This window comes from Lepus europaeus, chromosome 12 (assembly GCF_033115175.1).
Source record: "Lepus europaeus isolate LE1 chromosome 12, mLepTim1.pri, whole genome shotgun sequence".
In the NCBI taxonomy this organism is placed as follows: domain Eukaryota; kingdom Metazoa; phylum Chordata; class Mammalia; order Lagomorpha; family Leporidae; genus Lepus; species Lepus europaeus.
In genome coordinates, this window is record NC_084838.1 from 7,246,721 (window position 1) to 7,266,747 (window position 20,027).

General features: G+C 57.7%; 1 protein-coding gene across 6 annotated transcripts in view; it reads right to left on the reverse strand.

Annotated features, from left to right (window-relative positions):
- The window catches only part of RALGPS1 (Ral GEF with PH domain and SH3 binding motif 1), a 260,164-nt gene that overhangs the window by 225,057 nt on the left and 15,080 nt on the right, over nucleotides 1-20,027 (reverse strand). Inside the window, exon 1 of one of the 6 annotated variants that reach the window (XM_062207520.1) lies at nucleotides 9,079-9,142. The exons of 4 other annotated variants lie outside the window; for them this stretch is intronic. The gene's annotated coding sequence lies outside the window, so the exon portion shown is untranslated. Of the gene's footprint in view, nucleotides 1-7,919; nucleotides 8,009-9,078; nucleotides 9,143-20,027 lie in introns of those variants that run through there. One more of the 6 variants, XM_062207518.1, reaches the window with a different exon arrangement.

Sequence of the window (20,027 nt, forward strand, 5' to 3'; positions counted from 1 at the left end):
GTCAAAAAATAATAAAATAAATAAATAAAATTTAAAAATATAGTTGAATTATTTTTTCAAAACCCTACAATGTAGTAATAGATGTATTTTGGAATATAAAGGAATTCTATTTTATTGTTGCATTAAGTACCAGGAGCTCCAACTACTGCGATTTCCAGGTGGTTAAGAGCACAGCTGCTCTGAGATGCTCACAGCTGTTAAGTGACCGAAAGATGCCAGGGCCTCCCACTGGCCGGGCTCTCTGAGGACGTTAATACAGGGAAGAAATCCTGGTTTTCAGGTAGAAGTCAGGAAATACAAAAATGTCCTTTTCCCATGTGAATCCATGGATGCCCAGGTCAAGAACCCTGGAGACGTTGAGTGGGCAGGCCCTGTCCCCACAGACCTCACACTCGAGGACAGAGCAGGACGTGGCACCAGAGAGCGACTTCGGCAAAGCAGCAGCCACAGGGGCTGGTGGGGGAGGGGGAGTTCCCTGCAGAGGGACAGCAGATGCCAGAGCCCTGAGATGAACAGGAGCTCACGGGGTTCATGATGGCAGCTGAGGGCCACGGCAGAGCTTAGTCAGCCAGAAGTGGCAGGAAGGTCAGAAGCAGACAGGCTGGGGCTGGAGCAGGAAGGGCCTCGCGGGCCGCAGGGATTCTGTGGGGGCACCAGGAACCCAGGTCCACCTGCAAGTGCTGAGCCAGGATGTAATGCGACCCGCACGGTCTGCAGAGCACTTTGGGCCTGGGCACAGCACTGTATTCAAGACCAAAGCGGAAAGAGAACGGCCAGCCTGGAGGTCAGGGCTGGGCTGCTGGCGAGGGGAGATGGGGGGGGGGGTGTTCTGGAGGCTGGTGAAGGCCAGCTGCTGGGTGTACTCGGGCAGAGGGAAGGAGAGGGACGCGGCATCTACACCTGTGGCCACACCCCAGGGCAGGTGGTGGCCTGCCAGGGGCTGCTCAGCAGCTCACCCACCCACTCGTTCCACACCACCCCTGCGACAGCTGGTAGCCCAGCCCAGGGGCTCAGAGCCGAGAACAGCCCAGCCTTGAATCCTCTGCTGGGTGCAGAGGAGGTGGCCCAGCCCTGGGTGACCAAGAGCTCAATGCCATCTCACCATCCTGGTCATCGCCACAAACTACTGGACACTGACTTTGTGCCGAGCTCTGACTGCAGGATTTGTGTGCATTTGAAAACCATTTTTTTGTTTACAGATGAGGAGCCGCAGGCTCAGTGGGGTCACTGAGCTGTAACAGGGACGCAGCGGTATATACGTCCCCTAAAAGGCAGGGAGGCTGGCGTAACAGGAGTGGCGTCAGCTTTCTGAGTTTGGGCAAGTGAGTCTTACACCAAAAATCCAGCCATCCCTTCCCCCTCACCCTCCTGCTGCCTCTCTCAGGACTCCCTCCCTCCCTGCTTCCCTCCCTCTCTCTCCCTCTGCTAATGTCTCCCTGGAAAACCAAGCGCTGCAGGAGCCCCGCGGTTCTCATGACGTAACCCGCGGAGAACGTGGCAGCTGTATCAGAACCGCAGAGCGATCCCATGTCTCCGCCTGTTGCCTACCACAGGGTCTGGTCCAGACCCCGGGCGCACTGAGGAGGGCCAGGAAAACCCCCTGTGCAACTCTGGCTTCCTCCCAGTCGCCGGAACCCTCCTTCCGGGTTTCAGGCTCGGGAACCCAAGAGAAGGACCTGGGCCCGTCCGGGGCAGACCACTGCTGAAGAGGCAGAATGATCGCTTTTTCCTACGCCCGCAGAGGTGGTTTCAAAGAAAACACACACATCCCAGCAAGCTCAATTACAGGACAGTGATTTCTTCCAAATGTTTCAGGCAAGTCTGAAAACAGATCCTAAGCCCAGGCTACAAGCCCGCAACCCAGAGCAAGACCAGGCCGCCGGCCGCGCCTCCTCCCTGGGTCAGGCACAGGGGCCATAACAAAGGCAAGTGGGGAGGACACAAAGGGGCCCCTCCACCACTGGCTGGGGCCACTCCCAGAGTGCTAAGTACACGTGTACAGGCACGCACACTCTCACTCTCTGAACCACAGCCAGGGCATGCTGCATTTTGTATTCCTAAAAGGTTGCCCACCAGGGCAGCCACCGTTCTGGGACCGAACCACCTGCCAGCTGTTCGAGAAAGGCCCCCTTGCGGGACAGCGTGCTGCTCTCTGCACTTCCCCAGGACCCTCTCCAAACTCATCCAGCCTCTCCGGGCACACAGCGGAGTCTGGCCACTTTCAAAGACAGGCCCTGGCCACGTCGGCACGTGTCAGACCTGAAACGCCATCTCTCGCTCCTGCGTTCCTGGCTCCTTTCAAACCGGCCCCCAGACGTCAGCCGCCGCCTTCAGCCTCCTCCCTGAGGCAGAGACACGGGGCTGGGGAGCCACAGCTGTGTACAAACGGCTGCGGCAGGACAGCCGCTGCGCTGGGAAGGACGGCTGGGGGCAGACAGGGCTGAGTGCAGGCACCGAGATGGGGTACGGCCTGTGAGGCTGAGCAAGCACCCACAGCAGAGCCAGGGGGAGCAGCTCTTTGGGGAGGGGATTGTGGCAATCTGTGCACCCACGGCAGGTGTCCCCTGTACCCCCAGCCCAGGCCTGGGGAGATACCCACGCAGCTCAAGACACTAACAGCAGGCCTGGGGATGCCTCACCTTTGCAAGGATGAGGACTTTAGATTTTTTAAAATCAAAGTAGTGCACGTGCGTGGTAGAATTACATAGACTGAACCAAGAGGTGTGCAATAAAAAAGGGAATTCTCCCCTCCCACAGTCCCTGTCCCCAAGGCCACCAGCACAGCACCTGAATGTACACACCCACAGCACAGACACATGGACACACAGCCAGCCAGCCATGTAAATACATAAGCACGGGCCTTTTACACACACCCCATTCTAACAGTGAACAAAATGACACACTTCCCTGACACCTGCGGATCAGGGGAAAACCTTGACAACAGTATTATTACCAATTTGCCAATGCTTTCAAGTGAACTTGGGGTAGAACCTCCTCAGCAGAACCAGATCTACCCAGAACAGCAGATGCTACCTCGGCACCCCCTCTTCTGCCCACAGACGCACCTGGCACACACCTGGACTGGGGAGGACTGACAGTAATGCTCAGATCCATGCTGCCACAGAGCCGTCTCCACGGCTACAGGTGGAGCCAGGCACCCCTCCTGCCATGCCAACTCACCCATCACTCACTCTGTGCCCGACCAAGGGCCTGACCCAGCCGACCGGCACAGGGAGTCCTGGGTGACGGAGCCAGTGTGGTTAGTACAGTGCCAGACAACAGCTCCTGCTTCTGCTGACCCCCTCCACGGCCACCTACACCCCGCCCACGGCCATGCTCTCCGGCACTGAGAGCACAGGAAGTCAGCGCAGAGGCGAGGCAGTGCGGTGATGTGAGTGAGGAACGGGTATTTCTCACAAGGCCAGGAAGGGTCTTCTAGGGGGCAGGAGAGGTTTATGTTACTCCCCCTCCAAGGGCTGGAGACCCCCCTTGCCCCATGCCGGCGCCGAGGATCTACTCAGGAAGCCGGCACCGCTCCCCTCCCGAGCAGGGCAGCAGCTCGCCTATACCCACAGGCTAGTGGATCCCAACTTCCCCTCATGGACCAAGGCTGCAGGGGGCACACCTGAGGATAAGCCCGGGGATCCTTGGGGCGGGGGGGCTTAGAGGGGACTTCAGGAAGAAGGGGTGAAACGGAGAGTAAGGAGACGATGGTCTACGGCATCTCCCAGATGCCCACAAAAGCCCCGTGGAGCCCCTTCCATTCTGGAAGCCCGGACAGTGCAACCTCCCCTCTGTGTACTGGGGATGGCACCTGCGGGGTCAGGAACACAGCGACCCCTCCACACACTCCGCCCCAGGGGGAACAGCCTCGTCCCATCACCTCCCGAATCAGAATAAGGGCTCTGGTACATGGCAGGCAGCAGGATGTCACTGTCTGGGCCCTGGTCCACCACAGGACAAACAGGAGCCCCCCCCTGCCCCCCCCATGAGGTACCTCTACCAGAACCGCCAAAGACGTGCCCTGATGCCCCTCACCCCTCACTCCTGACACATGGTGAGCCCCCCCGTCCCCTCCCATGATGTACCACTACCAGAACCGCCAAAGACGTGCCCTGATGCCCCCTCACCCCTCACTCCTGACACACGGTGAGCCCTCCCCTGTCCCCTCCCATGATGTACCACTACCAGAACCGTCAAAGACGTGCCCTGATGCCCCTCACCCCCTCACTCCTGACACATGGTGAGCCCTCCCCTGCCCCCCCCATGATGTACCACTACCAGAACCGTCAAAGACGTGCCCTGATGCCCCTCACCCCTCACTCCTGACACACGGTGAGCCCTCCCCTGTCCCCCCCCATGATGTACCTCTACCAGAACCGTCAAAGTCGTGCCCTGATGCCCCTCACCCCCTCACTCCTGACACATGGTGAGCCCTCCCCTGCCCCCCCCATGATGTACCACTACCAGAACCGTCAAAGACGTGCCCTGATGCCCCTCACCCCTCACTCCTGACACACGGTGAGCCCTCCCCTACCCTCTCCCATGATGTACCACTACCAGAACCGTCAAAGACGGCCCTGATGCCCCTCACCCCCTCACTCCTGACACACGGTGAGCCCTCCCCTGTCCCCTCCCATGATGTACCTCTACCAGAACCGCCAAAGACGTGCCCTGATGCCCCCTCACCCCTCACTCCTGACACACGGTGAGCCCTCCCCTACCCTCTCCCATGATGTACCACTACCAGAACCGTCAAAGACGGCCCTGATGCCCCTCACCCCTCACTCCTGACACACGGTGAGCCCTCCCCTGTCCCCTCCCATGATGTACCACTACCAGAACCGTCAAAGACGTGCCCTGATGCCCCTCACCCCTCACTCCTGACACACGGTGAGCCCTCCCCTACCCTCTCCCATGATGTACCACTACCAGAACCGTCAAAGACGGCCCTGATGCCCCTCACCCCCTCACTCCTGACACACGGTGAGCCCTCCCCTGTCCCCTCCCATGATGTACCTCTACCAGAACCGCCAAAGACGTGCCCTGATGCCCCTCACCCCCTCACTCCTGACACATGGTGAGCCCTCCCCTGCCCCCTCCCATGATGTACCTCTACCAGAACCGCCAAAGACGTGCCCTGATGCCCCTCACCCCCTCACTCCTGACACATGGTGAGCCCTCCCCTGCCCCCTCCCATGATGTACCTCTACCAGAACCGCCAAAGACGGCCCTGATGCCCCCTCACCCCTCACTCCTGACACACGGTGAGCCCTCCCCTGTCCCCTCCCATGATGTACCACTACCAGAACCGTCAAAGACGTGCCCTGATGCCCCTCACCCCCTCACTCCTGACACACGGTGAGCCCTCCCCTGCCCCCTCCCATGATGTACCTCTACCAGAACCGCCAAAGACGTGTCCTGATGCCCCTCACCCCTCACTCCTGACACATGGTGAGCCCTCCCCTGTCCCCCAACGGCTGATACTGAAAAGCATGTGTTTCCACTCCAGCTGCCCCCTCCCAGAGGGAGGCCACGAGCTGTGCCCGCCGCGGCACCAGCCACACTCCACGGCAGGAGGAGCCCAGCCACGCGCCCAGCGCAGCTGAGCCATTCAGGACGAGTGCCAAGGCCAGGTCCAAGGCTCTGAGGGCAGCAACGCCCAGGCACACCGCCAGGGGAAGCCCGATGTGCAAAGACACAGATGTTCCCGACTCCTGGTGCCAACCGTGGCGGGGGGGCAGCTCATGGAAACTTGCGCTGGAGTATGCTGGGGACTTGGGGGCTCCTAGGCTTGTCCTCAGTCTTAGAACGAGGAGGTGGCATGAGGAAGTGGACGCCCATCAAGAGCCTCCGAGGAGGGAGGCAGTCCTGGGGGCCGCCTGCTGGGGCGGGGGCACCTCATTTCAACCAGGGGCAACTCCATCTCCAACTCTACCTAGACAGGTCTCCGGGGCACGGCAGACTCAGAGGCCAGACTTCAGACCTCACCCAGCGAAGCTCTCATTTGACCCCCACCCCCCACCCCCCACCCCCCCCCCAGATGGTGAGGTGAGCCGGATGCATGGGCCCAACACGGGGCTCAGGGGCCTGGGCTGGGACACAGAGAGGACACTGGGGAGGGGCGCTGTCCTTCGGCCAACATCCCACTCCATTCATTCCCCGACACTCCAGTGAAAACTGCCCTGCGGCTCTCCTGTCAGTCTGAAAGAGTTCCAAAGTAAGACGTTCAAAACCGTTTCTAAAAGGAGTCTACACTCACATCCCATCCAACCACGCAGCACACCCCTGCACGCACCCATGCACACGCACACACTCCCGCCACCAGGCCTGAAACAGGGGCTCCGCCGGCGCCTGTGCAGAGGCAGGCCTGGAGGGCAGCGGCTCTGGGTCCTGGCTCGGCCATTTCAGAGCCATTGCGCGTGGGTCCCAGGCACCGGGGTGGACACGTCCCAGGGATCTCAGCTCCCCACCGACCCAACTACTGTTGGTAACAGTGCAGGCCAGTGACAGGGCCATTTTAGGGGCATCACCGAGAGCCAGTCACACACCGTGCAGGGCCCTGCCCCAGCCAGGTGAGAGTGGGTGGTAAACGGGGGCCCTGCTTGGGCTCAGCCCTCTCCTACTCCCCCACACACTCCTGAGTGTGTGCCCGCCCGGCCCGCCTGTTCCCGCACACTGCTGCAGGTCCAGGGGCTGGATCAAGTTCAGGAGAGCAGGGGGCCCCCTAGGGCCGTGAACCAGCTTGGCTGGAGAGCAGGCAGGGGCCCAGCTCCTGGGGGGGACTCGGGTTCTCCCCTGCTGCTGCCCTCTCTGGTCAGGTCCCTGAGAGAGCCCGAGGCAGGCGCAGCATGGTTAGCGGCCTTCTTGAGCTTCCCCGACACAGCCCGTCGTTCCATGAGGAACAGCCTGACACTTCCGGCTGGAAAGGGAGGGAGGCTGGTACAGAGAGCAGGGGCCAGCAGGGCCCACGGGAGAAGGGGGCGCCGAGGCCGGCGCGGTAGGAGAGGAGGCAGCCCCACGAAGCCGCACGTCCAACTCTGCAGACAGCCTCCCCCTCTGCCGTGCCCCCGGCACATCGTGTGGAAATAACGAATAAGGAGCAGAGAGAACCCGTCCCAGCACTGACTCAGGGAAGGGGTCACAGCGAACCAGGAACTGCGGCCAGACTGGGGCAAACGCGACTGCACGGAGAAGGAAACAGCCTGTGGGTGCCACCCGCCAGGTCAGCTGCTCCCCGGCACAAGCAACCGCCGCCCGAGAAAGGTGCAGGCTCGCGAGCCCCGGCGAGAGACACCTGGAAGCAAACTTCAAAAGGGATGCACAGAAATAGAAAACCACAACTTTACTCGGGGCAGAAAGGATCAGGCCCCACCCCTGAGCAAGCACAGAGCTGCCGTCCGTCAGTTCTCCCCAGCGAGTCCAGGAACGAAACGCAAGTGCACTCCAGAGCCTACGGCCGCTCATCTTGGAACTCGGCAAGCTGATTCAAAACTCCTTCTGGGAGAATAACTGAAAAGGCTAAGAAGCCTTGGAAAACAAAAAGCCTGAGGAGGGTCTTGTCCCGGCAGGCACAGCCCAGAGCACGCGGCCACCGGCAGCACGGCTCCCTCGGGGAGCGCGGGATTTCCTTACGGCCCCACCGGCCCCAGGGTGCAGTGGGAAAGCAGGGGATCATCGAGGCTGATGACTCAGAATTCCAAAAGGGGGAGGAGAGAGAATTTCTAATGCCCCCAACACAAAGGACTGAGACGTATCTGCGCTGATCGGACCCTGACATGTTACACACGTGTACTGACGGTCACACTGAGCCTCGTTCCCATGCACGAGCGCCGTGTGTCACTTAGAAACAAATCTAGAAAATGAGTAAAACCCAAGATCATCCGTAAGAACAAGCAGTTGGTAGATTAAAGACTTACAACACATGAGCACTTGAGAGGAGTCACAGAGCATCTGTTACACTCCAGGTGACGAAGCCACTCTAGGGCAACACGCAGATGGCAAAGAGGGCCACTGGCAGATGTATCTGTGTTGAAAATTAACACAGCCAGGCCGGCACCACAGCTCACTAGGCTAATACTCCGTCTGCAGCGCACCCCAGGTTCTAGTCCCGGTTGGAGCACCCGATTCTGTCCCGGTTGCCCCTCTTCCAGGCCAGCTCTCTGCTGTGGCCCGGGAGTGCAGTGGACGATGGCCCAGGTCCTTGGGCCCTGCACCCGCATGGGAGACCAGGAGGAGGCGCCTGGCTCCTGGCTTCGGATTGGTGCAGCGCCGGCCATGGCAGCCATTAGGGAAGTGAACCAATGCAAGTAAGACCTTTCTCTCTGTCTCTCTCTCACTGTCTGTAACTCTCTCTCTGTCTCGCTCTCACTGTCTCTGCCTGTAAAAAAAAAAAAAAAGAAAGAAAGAAAGAGAGAAAGAAAATTAACACAGCCAGGCACAGGTGTCTGATCCCGTGGGTAAGACACCAGACGGGACACCTGGATCCCAATAAGAGCGCCTGGGGTCAAGTCCCAGCTCTGCTCCCAACGCCAGCTTCCTACTAACGTGCAGCCTGGACGGCGGCAGGTGATGATCCAAGTATTTGGGTCCCTGCCGCCCACATGGGAGACCCGGATGGAGCTCCTGGCTCCTGGCTGTCACAGGTATCTGGGGAGTAAACCCGTGGATGGAAGATCTCTGTCTCCCAAATTTAAAAAAGGAAATTTAATTAAAAGTTCAGGATTGGGTGTTGTGGCACAGCAGGTTACGTTACTGCTGGAGATTCCTGGATCCCATGCTGGAGTGCTGGTTTGAGTCCTGGCTACTCCGTCTCTGGTCCAGCTTCCTGCTAAAGCACCCGGGCCCGCGGCAGGTTTGTCTCCAGTACATGGGAGACCCGGATGGGGCTCCTGGCTCCTGGCCTTGACCTGGCCCGATGCTCGCTGTTGTGGGCATCTGGGGAGGGAACCAGGAGATAGACGATTTCACTCTCATTCTCCCCCCACCCCCAGCTTTCAAGTAGATGAAAATAAACATTAAAAAAGAGAGAGAGAGAGAGAGAGGCCAGCATTATGGCCCAGTGGGTAAAGCTGCCACCTGTGACACTGGCACTCCAAATGGGTGCTGGTTCAAGTCCCAGCGTCTCCACTTCTGAGCCAGCTCCCTGCTGAAGGGGGAGGGGGGAGAGACGGGGGGGGGGGAGAGAAGGAGAGAGAGAGAGGGAGAGAGAGTCTTCCATCCGCTGGTTCACTCCCCAGATGGCTGCAAAGGCCGGAGCCAGGACCCGGGAGCTTCTCCCCGCTTCCCACGCGGGTGCAGGGGCCCACGCACCGTGGCCCTCCTCTGCTGCTTCCCCAGGCCGTTAGCAGGGAGCCGGACTGGAAATGGAGCCGCCGGGCCTCAAACCGGTGTCCGCACGGGATGATGGCTCTGCCACAACGCCGGCCCCACCACTTCCTCTTAAAAGTGTCACTGGGTGGCGCTTCCCGACATCGTCCGACTGAACGGGAAACGCGTAGGAGCAACACAACACTGCGGGGAAACGGAAAATGAACTTCGCGGACGACGGGGCTCACAGCCCGCGTCAGAAACAGCCGAGGCCGCGGACCATGCCTGGTGCTGCGGCGCCCCCTGGTGGCCACTCACCTAACTGGTCCGCCGCACACGCAGCCCTAACAAGGCAGCAAGGGGCCAGGCCCTGCGCAGGTGCACGGGGCCGGGGGCGGCCCGGGGGTACGCCCAGCCTGCTTCTCTTACTGCCTGGAATACCAACACTGGCTCTTCTCCTGAAACTCCCTGTCCTCCACTCCTGGCTCCTTCCGGCTCTCCCAGTCTCATTCTCCATGTCACTTCCCATGATGCCCTGTGTGTTCTCCAGGCTAAGGGCCCGCAGACCTCTCCCGGCACTTGTCACCTGTGTCGTGCGTGAACTGTGTGTCGTCTTCCTCACTGGACTGTCACAGCTGCGGTCACATGCAGGACATCCCGGAAGAGGCCACGGGCAGCACCAGCAGCCCGCCCGGGCTGGCACGGCTCACAAGCCCTGCCCTGAGCTAGCTCTCTGCTCACTTCCCACTCCCGACGCTGAGCCCACTGTGGGGCCAGAGCCTCCCTCCTGACCAGGCAGGACTGGTAGTTAAGTTTAGGTTCAAGAAGGCTTTTCAATAGTGGGAGGGCGCTGGATGTTAACACAGTTGAGGGCCCAAGTCATCTTGCAAACGGAGAACTCGAGTCCCCTGAACAGTGACACTGACACACACAATCTCAAAGAAACAAATGACACAAAGGAAGGCAGACTTACTTCTCTGGGAGGCTCCCTCACTTTTCATTATTTTTAAGTTATTACTTTATGGGAGTTTTTATTACAAAAGTAACACAACCTTGCCGCTACAGCCAAAGCTTCCGGGTGCGCACATCCAGCCAGCGAGCTCCCTCCCCAGCTCAGCCGGGCGGGCAGCAGCCAGGTGTGGCCCCAGGTCTCTCTGCCCAGCAGCACAGATACACGAGGCCAAGGGGGCTCAGAGCAGAGATCGGGGCCAGGCCCCGCTGGTCTCAGTGGGGACGCTGCAGGTGGCACAGGACAGGGACAGACAGGAACTCTGGCTACTGCACCACCCAAACCTCAGTTTGGGGTAGGGCCACAGCTCGGGACACCCACAGCCCATGTCAGAGCGCAGGTTTGACTCCCGGCTGCTCCACTTCAGATCCAGCTCCGTTCCAACACACCTGGGGAAGCAGCAGGTGATGATGGCTCAAGTACTTCAGTTCTGGTCCCCAGGAGCTCTGGGCTCCAGGATTCGGCCTGGCCCAGCTAAAGCTGTTGTGACCATATGTGGAGTGAACCAGAAAATGACAGATCTATATCTATCTATATCTCTCACCGCCACACACATATTCTGCCTGTCAAATAAAATAATTTTTTTTTTGACAGGCAGAGTGGACAGTGAGAGAGAGAGAGAGAGAGACAAAGGTCTTCCTTTTGCCGTTGGTTCACCCTCCAATGGCCGCCGCGGCCGGCGCACTGTGGCCAGTGCATCGTGCTGATCTGAAGCCAGGAGCCAGGTGCTTCTCCTGGTCTCCCATGCGGGTGCAGGGCCCAAGCACTTGGGCCATCCTCCACTGCACTCCCAGGCCATAGCAGAGAGCTGGCCTGGAAGAGGGGTAACTGGGACAGAATCCGGCGCCCCGACCGGGTCTAGAACCCAGTGTGTCGGCGCCACAGGCGGAGGATTAGCCCAAATAAAATAAATTTTTAAAAAAAGTCTGAGTGTGGATCTTGTATAAAGCACTGAACCGGCCAGCAGGTGATCCGATGGAGCTGCTTGGGTGGAGAGCGGAGTGGACCAGAGTTCAGATTTCAGAGCCCTGGTCCCATCCCGACCCAGCATCCGTCAGCTGAGGGACCACAGCAGGTTATTCAGACTCTCTGGGCCTCAACTCTCATCTGGAAAAGGGATTGGTAAGTTGGCTGTGACATGAAATGAACGGGAAGCAGTCAGCCACCCGGCACAGCATGTCACCTCCCACCAGGGCCACCCTTGCACGAGCACCGGCCAGGGACAATAGCCTACACATACAGCCTGCCTTCCCTCTTCGCAAACAGAGCGGCTCCCCTCCAGGCAGCGCAGGGCACATGGCTGGTAAGTGTGCCCTTCCTTCCTCCGGCACACAGGAGGGCACACAGCTCCCGGCAGCTCCTGTGGGAGCGCCGAGGCCGCTGGGCATGCTGGTTCAATATCTGTTACGCTTTCAGGTCACTGCCCCAGAGTGGAACAACTCCCACTACCTCCGCAGAGCAAAGGAGCACCACACGGCCTGTGCACCTGCTAACAGCTCCGCCCACTGTCCCAATCTGCACTCTGCTAGTGATTATCTATGAAGGCCAAGTTCCCGTCTTTCTTCTTTATTGTTTTTAGCTAAGCGACCTCCTCTGCCCCACACTGCAAGCTCTGGACAAGGAACGCGGCCCTCGTGCAGGATACAGTCCCCCAGCCAGGCTCCACCCAGGCCGCCTGCTTTTATTATGTCCTTGTGCCCTGGGTCACCCAACTGAGGCTTCACTACCCACAGTTCAAAAACAAGTACCAGGGCTGGCATTGTGACACAGCAGGTTCCCTAAGAGGCACCAGTTTTTGTCCTGGCTGCTCCACTTCTGACCCAACTCCCTGCTAATGTGCCTGGAAAAGCAGCGACAGGTGGCCCAAGTCTTGGGCCACTGCCACCCACAAGGGAGACCCTGATGGCTTTCCCGGCTCCTGGCTTCAGATCAGCCCAGTCCTTGCCGTTGCAGCCACCTGGCAAGTGAACCAATGGATGAAAGATCTCCCTCTGTCTCTGTAGCTCTACTCTTCAAATAAATAAGTAAGTCTAGAAGGAAAAAAGCAAGCATCTCTCATATACATACATTTCCTTGTAAACTAAATATAAACCCTAATGTAGGGGCTGGTGCTGTGTACAGTAGGTTAATCTTCCTGCGGCGCTGGCATCCCATACGGGCATCGGTTCTAGTCCCAGCTGCCCCTCTTCCAATCCGGCTCTCTGCTATGGCCTGAGAAAGCAGTGGGAGATGGCCCAAGTCCTTGGGTCCCTGCACCCCCCTGGGAGACTTGGAAGAAGCTCCTGGCTTCAGATCAGTGTAACTCCGGCCGTTGCAGCCATTTGGGGAGTGAACCAGCAGAAGGAGGACCTTTCTCTCCATCTCCTCTCCCTCTGTCTGTAACTCTACATCTCAAATAAATAAATAAAAATATTTTTAAAAAACTAATATCTCAACATGCATATACACTGTAACACAAATATGAATATTCAAGACCTATAGATGAAATTATTTTATTCATCAATAATGAATACAAAAATCTTTCAGCCTCATTAACATTTTAGTGGCAATACTGAGATGGATAAAGCTTCTTAGTGTTTTCAACACATTTTCCGTGGAAGTGTGGCATGAGCGGAAGTGCCACAGCACACAGCAGCCTCGCAAGGTGAGCACACCAGGGGGGCCATCGCCGGCAGCCCCTGGCCGCCGACCTGTGCCCCCTCCCGCGCTCTGCCTCCCTGGCTGCACTGCGTGGTCCTGCCGGTTCTTACACTTGACCCAAGCTACTCGCGCAGCCCCTAACCTTCTGGGTCTGGATGAACGCTGTTCATGGAGTCTGCGCGGGCGCTCGGGAACTCTCGCCGCCTTCAGTACCCACGTGGGGCGGCCATGCGCGCCTGTCCATTCTGACAGACACCAGGACCGTTTCCCAGCACGGGCCACTGCCGATGGCGCTGTCGTGAGCATCGCGCGCTCCCTCACCCCTCTCGGAGCTGCGCTGACACCACAGGGCACAGCTGAACATGGATGATGCTAAACCGCGCTCCACAGGGGCTGAGCCAATGGGAGGACGGTTCTGGATGCTCCAGCACCTCCCCAGCACCTCATAATGTCTTCATTTCAGCCATTCTGAACCACAGAGCGGGTGCTGCGATCCCCTTCGAAGACGAGGAAGCAGGACCCACAGGGGTCGGAGCAGGCAGCCGGGTCTTCTGACTACGGCTCTTGTCTGCTTGGACCAAAAGCACTGCCCCCGACACCGGCACCAACCAGGGGAGGGACACAGAAACACCAACAGAAAGGTCACGCCTGTGTCCTGTGTCAATCCCAGCTCCTCAAACCCCACAGGAAAGAAGACAGAAAACTGCTCCATCAGCACAACTCCGAGACAGACACGCGGAGGCGAGTCCACACGCTCAGACCTCGAGGTTAACAGCGGGATGAGGGCTGCTTCTGCCTTTGCTCCCTTTGTTTTCTTATCTTTCTACAGGTGTCATTTAGCAATGAGAAAGGGCTGTTTATCAAAATTGAGACATCATTTACATAACAGAAAATTCGCCCTTCTTGACCATAGAGCGTGACGGGTTTCAGCAGGATCGCAGAACTGTGCGACCATCACCACCAATTCCGCCACCCCGGAAACAAACCTGAACCCAGCCCCTCGGCAGTCTCTCCGGATCCCCCGCCCCGGCCCTCGCAGCCCTAATCTGCTTTTTGTCTCCGTGGATTTGCCTCTTCCGGATTTTTTGCACAAGTGGGATCGTGCGCTGTGTGGCCTTTGCTGGCCGGCATCTTTCGTTTTACAGGGGGAGGGGAAGGCCGGGCCCACAGGCCGCATGAGGTCCACGAAGCCGTTTGGTCTGGCCCCGACATGGCAACCACAGGCAGGATTGGAAATTCACTAAGTCTACAGCAGGCTAATGTTTACATTGATCGCTTTGTACGGCCTGCAGATGATGCCATAGATATCCAAAAGGCCCTTGGTGACAAAAGGGCCACCCACCCCACTTCTGGGTCACCCGTGATACAGCGTGAATCAGGACTTAACTCATGGCTCAACACTCTACTGTACACAGACCACATTATGTCTACCCATTCATCAATGGAGAGATACTTGGATTGTTTCCATTTAAAAAAAAAAAAAAAAAGATTTATTCGTTTACTTTAAAGGCAGTTAGAGAAAAGGAGAGACAGAGAGATGGATCTTCCACCCGCTGGTTCACTCCCCAAATGACCGCAACAACTAGGGCTAGGCCAGACCGAAGCCAGGAACCAGGAGCCTCTTCTGGGTCTCCCACGTGAGTGCAGGGGCCCAAGCACTTGGGCCATCTTCCTCTGCTTTCCCAGATGCACTATCAGGGAGCTGGGTCAGAAGTGGAGCAGCCAGGAATCACAACAGCATCCATATGGGACGCCGGCACTGCAGGCCACTGCTTTAACTGTTGTGCCACAGCGCTGGTCTCGTTTCCATTTTCTAAAAGTTTTTTATTTATTTATTTGAGTGATTGAGAGACGAACGGAGCTCCCATCCACTGGTTCACTTCCCACATGTCCACGGTGGCCTGGCTCAGGCCACAGCAGGAGCTAGGAATCAAGCCAGATCTTCCACGTGGGTGGCAGGAACCCAACCCCTTCTCCCATCACCTGCTGCTTCCCAGGGCGCACGTCAGCAGAGAGATGTGCTGAGGAGCAGAGCCAGGGCTCCGACACAGCACTCTTACGGGATGTGGGCATCCCAATGCCACCTCACCCCTGACCAAGGTGCCTGCCCCTCCTGGGTTTTGAATAATGTGACACACGCTGCTATGAACACGCATGTGCATGTTTTTGTGTAGTCTCACGCTTTCGGTTCTTGGGGTACATCCCTAGGAACAGAACAGCGAGGAAAACAGGGTAACCCGATGCTGGACTTCCTGAGGAACTGTCAACCGTCTTCCCAAACAGCCACGCCACCTTACAATCCCACGAGCATCGTGGGCAACGCGCCACCCTGCAGGAAGAAGGCACCAAGCCAACCCCTCCCGGGCAGTTTCAAAGATGGGGCCCAGAGGATGTATCATAGAAGTGGCTCCAGGGAGAGGACGCTCGTGCACGGCATGTGTCAGCCAGGAGACACAGGCCAAGCAGCCTGGAGGGCACGGGAGGCTTTCAACTCCTCCCCGCTCACATTCAGCAGGTCTCAGCACTGTGTTCGCCTGCACCAGCTCTCACCTGAGCAACAGTTCCGTGCCTGTCTTCACTTCCACGTCTCAATGTCTTATCATCTCTCACATCTCTCGATATTTCACTTGTGTACTATTTTATAATCATAATCACTATGTGTTCTTTTTTAATTTATTTATTTGAAAGGCAGAGTGACAGAGAGAAAGAAGGAAAGACAGAGAGAGTGAGATCTTCCACGTGCTGGTTCATTCGCCAAACGGCCTCAGTGGCCAGGACTCCACCCAGGTCTCCCACGTGGGTGGCTGAGGCCCAGGTGTTCGGGCCACCCTTAGCTGCCTCCCCAGGCGCATCTGCAGGGGCTGGATCAGAGGTAAAGCAGCAGGAATGGAACCAGCACACTCACACGGGTGTCAGTGTTGCAGGTGGCAGCTTCACCTGTTGTTAACACCGCCACCATCACAATCATTCAGAAACCACTTCACACTTAACAGCCGGATGATCCGTGCCTACCTTATCACAGCCTGTCTTGTCATTCATGGATCTTATATTTTGCTTCATCTCTCTGGACCAAGTCTTCCTCCAATGGTTTCTTCCCTAGGAACAGTGTGTGGGTGGAGCCGAAAATACACACACTGTGCAGTGTGTGTTCTTGAGTGACAGAAACAAACTTCTGCCCCATCAAGTGGGAACCACACTTAGCTGGGTATAAAATTCTTGGGGTCCCCCCCCTTTTCTCCAAATCCTCGACGGGTGTGCTGCTGCCTGGCCCCTGGAGCTGACAGTGTAGACGGGCTGCATTCCTTCTGTGACTAGAAGCTTCCTGCTGCCTGGATGCTCCTAGGATCTTCTCTTTACACATTTAAAAACCTTCTGGATATTTTGATCTTGAATTAACCTTCACTGACTTTGCCTGGTTTGTGAGAAGCCCTTGTAATCTGCACAGGCAAATCCTCTGTCCCTCTCGCCCTGCCTCCTGCTGCAGCCTCCAGGGCCCACACACTGGACCGGTCTTGTCCATCACCAGGGCCTCAGCACCCACACAGGTCAGCCAGTCCATCCTCCTCCTGACCCCTGGACTTTCCACATGGCTCAATTTTTTTTAAATTTTAAAAATGTATTTATGTAGGCCGGTGCCGTGGCTCAATAGGCTAATCCTCCGCCTTGCGGCGCCAGCACACTGGGTTCTAGTCCCGGTCGGGGCGCCGGTTCTGTCCCGGCTGCCCCTCTTCCAGGCCAGCTCTCTGCTGTGGCCCGGGAAGGCAGTGGAGGATGGCCCAAGTGCTTGGGCCCTGCACCCCATGGGAGACCAGGAGAAGCACCTGGCTCCTGCCATCAGATCAGCGCGGTGCGCTGGCCGCAGCACACCTACCGCAGAGGACATTGGAGGGTGAACCAACGGCAAAGGAAGACCTTTCTCTCTCTCTCTCTCTCTACTGTCCACTCTGCCTGTCAAAAAGAAAAAAAAAATGTATTTATTTGAGAGACAGACAGAGAGAATAAAAAAGAAAATGTTTCTACCTGTTCACTCCCCACATGCCCACAACAGCCAGGATTGGGCCAGGCTAAAGAGCCAGGAGCTGGGAATGCAATCCAGGTCTCCCACGCGGGTGACGGGAAGCCAGCAGCTCAGCTGTCACCTCTGGGTGACACCGCCCAGGGTCTGCACCAGCAGGGAGCCGCTGCAGGAGCCAGCGGCAGGCATGGAACGCAGGCACTCCATCGTGAGCTGTGGGCATCTCAACCACTGAGCCACGGGGCCCAACGCCCACCCCCACGCTGCCTCGCTGTGAACGCGGGCAGGACACGCTCTGTCCTCTAGCGCCAAGTCCATGAGCTCCTTTTTGGTCCCCGTCTGCTGTCTTAGCTCGTCCTTCTCGGCATCTGTAAATTTTGAGAGCGCAAAGCTGACGTTACGAGATCCACTTTGCTTTACCCGGCAAACTTTTTTCCAAAAGCTCTTCCGCGACTTCTCGAGCCCTCTTCCTCTTCCTCAGTGCGCTGAGTGTTGTCGGTGCACCCTCTCTGGTGTCAGCTCGTCCAGCTGTTCCTTTTCCATGAGGACAGATGAGTCCTGGCCTGATACACATCCCAGAACAGTGCTGGGGTATTCCCTCTGGTCTCCTGTTTGTCTCCACGGACTCCAAGCTTCCTGGCCGGGGCCGGGGGCTAAGGTCCAGCACCAAGCCCGCCACTCATCACCTGCGACTTCTCACAAGCAAACGTGTCGTCTCAGTTTCCTCTTCAATAAACCAGGGAAGCTGAGCTCATCCTTAAACATCCTGTGCTCGCCTTTTTACGTTAACTTTATGTTTCATATGGATTTCAAGTTCCATTCGCACGGAGCCAGTTGGCAAGGAATTTGCTGAGTACACGTATAAACAAGTTAATACCCCACTTCCTTAGAGAGACTCGCTGCATTGCGTTTCCAAGCAGGCCAATCACAAACGTGAAACTCAAGCAGCAGGCTGCACCTGACGACACGCAGGAAGAACGGGAGTGTGCATGATTTACCCCGAGCTGGCAGAGTCCGCGCCCCAGGGACGCGCATGAGACGGCAGGCGCTACACGCAGGCAGCTGTGAGGGCTCCTTCTGTCAGTTCCCAGGGCCTTCAGTCGTCTGAACACTGAAACCAGGCAGAGAAGCCGCTGACTGCCCATGCCACGGCAGCCCTCAGGACCACAGCCCATGGCGTTACCATGACGACACAGCCCAGGCGCCTCCTGCGTCACCTCACTGATTCCTGCCAGCCTCCTCTTGGGGGACCCAGTGCTCCCCGCGGCCCCAGCACTCCTGCGCATCTTGCTGGCTATGCCCAGAGCACAAGAGGGGGCGCCCTGGACCCCAGCTTGCAGCCCCGGGGGAGGACGTCCTGCCTGCCTCAAGTGCAGGAGCTGGTCTGCTTGCTGCTTGCTATGAAGCCCAGGTCCCCCAGCTCAGGGTCCCGCAGCCATGACACAGGAGGGCCACAGTATCGTCCCCCTGGGAGGTGGGGGTGGGGGCAGCCATGCACGCTGTTACAGGCTGAACAGGACTGCCCCCCCAAACTCATGCAGGCATTTAAACCCCGAAGTCTTCTAATGGATTAAGGGGGGACCCCTGACCTGGCGATGGCCTCTGGGAGGTAGGCCTGGGGAAGGGAGGTCTCAGGTCACTGGGCGTGCTCGCAGAAGGCGCCGCACATGAGGGCTTGGCTGCCTAAGCCGGGCACGCTCCCAGCCCCTCTCCGCATCCTGGCTCGTCACGTGACCACCCCCCTGCACGTGTGTTCTGCATCACACGCTCAACAGTACTGTGCGATCTCAGGCTGTGAACTCCAACCTGGAAGCCAGAGCAAACCTGCTTCCTGCCTAAGAAGAAACGCCCCCCGGGGATCGCAGGTAAAGTGACAAGCTGACTCCCGCACACACTGACGCTGTGGCCACCAACAGAGCCCCGGCTCGCTGACTCCCGCACACGCTGACGCTGTGGCCACCAACAGAGCCCCAGCTCGCTGACTCCCGCACACACTGACGCTGTGGCCACCAACAGAGCCCCGGCTCGCTGAGGAGTTAAACACACAGAGATACCTAAGGCAGAGTTCTCCTTCCCAGGATCTGCTGGCCCTGTGCCCCCACCCCGAGAACCCAATATAAAGTGCAGTTTATACCTTCCCACTCTTAAAAAAGTGTATATTTCAGAGAGAGAGAAAGAACTCACTTCTCACATGCCCAGAATGGCCGGGACTGGGCTGGAGCTGAAGCTGGGAACCAGGAACTTAGTCCAGGTCTCCCACGTGGGGGGGCAGGAAGTGGGCCATCATCACTGCCTCCAGGGTCCATATCAGCAGGAAGCTGGAGTCAGGAGCCAGAGCCAGGCAGCAAAGCCAGGCCCCCAATATGGGATGCGGGTGTCCTAACCACTAGGCCAAACACCCACTCACCCCCACCCCAACTGTTTTCTGTTCTTTAACCCAAACCCATTCAGAATCTGCTGCAGTGTCTGGTTAGCTTACCAGCTATCTTCAGCATGGATATCCCATTACCCCAACAACATAAAACAACCAGCCACGCCCTGCAGCTCTAAGGTCTGACGTCTCCTGAACGAAGCGCCCAAGCCAGTCGGCAGCTCCGTCACTTCTGTTCTATTCACGTCTTTCAGCTTCTATCCAAGCACCAGTTAGGATTAATTAGTGCTTCATAAGGACTTCGAGGGCTCAGCCCTCAGAATCCACATAACGCTGGGCGAAATCTCAACTACTCCCAGGCCACACCCACCACATGAGGCCCCCAAGTGCCATCCTCTCCCTCGTCAGCAACAGAACTTCTGGTTTTCAGGTGGATACAGCGCTGCCCTGCACACAGGCCATCTTCCCCAGCTTCCCTTACTGTGGGTGCGGCCCTAAGCCCGACTTCAGCCCAGTGAGATGTAAGAGGCGTCGTGCGGAATTTCTAGAAAGCAGTCCTCAAAGGTCAGGAAGCAGGTGGAGAGGCTGGGGCGCACTTGGAAGGAACCTGGTGTCTCTGAGCACAGCAGGCTCTATCCACGCTCTGAGCTGATCACCCCGACTTCTCACACAGGAGAAACTTC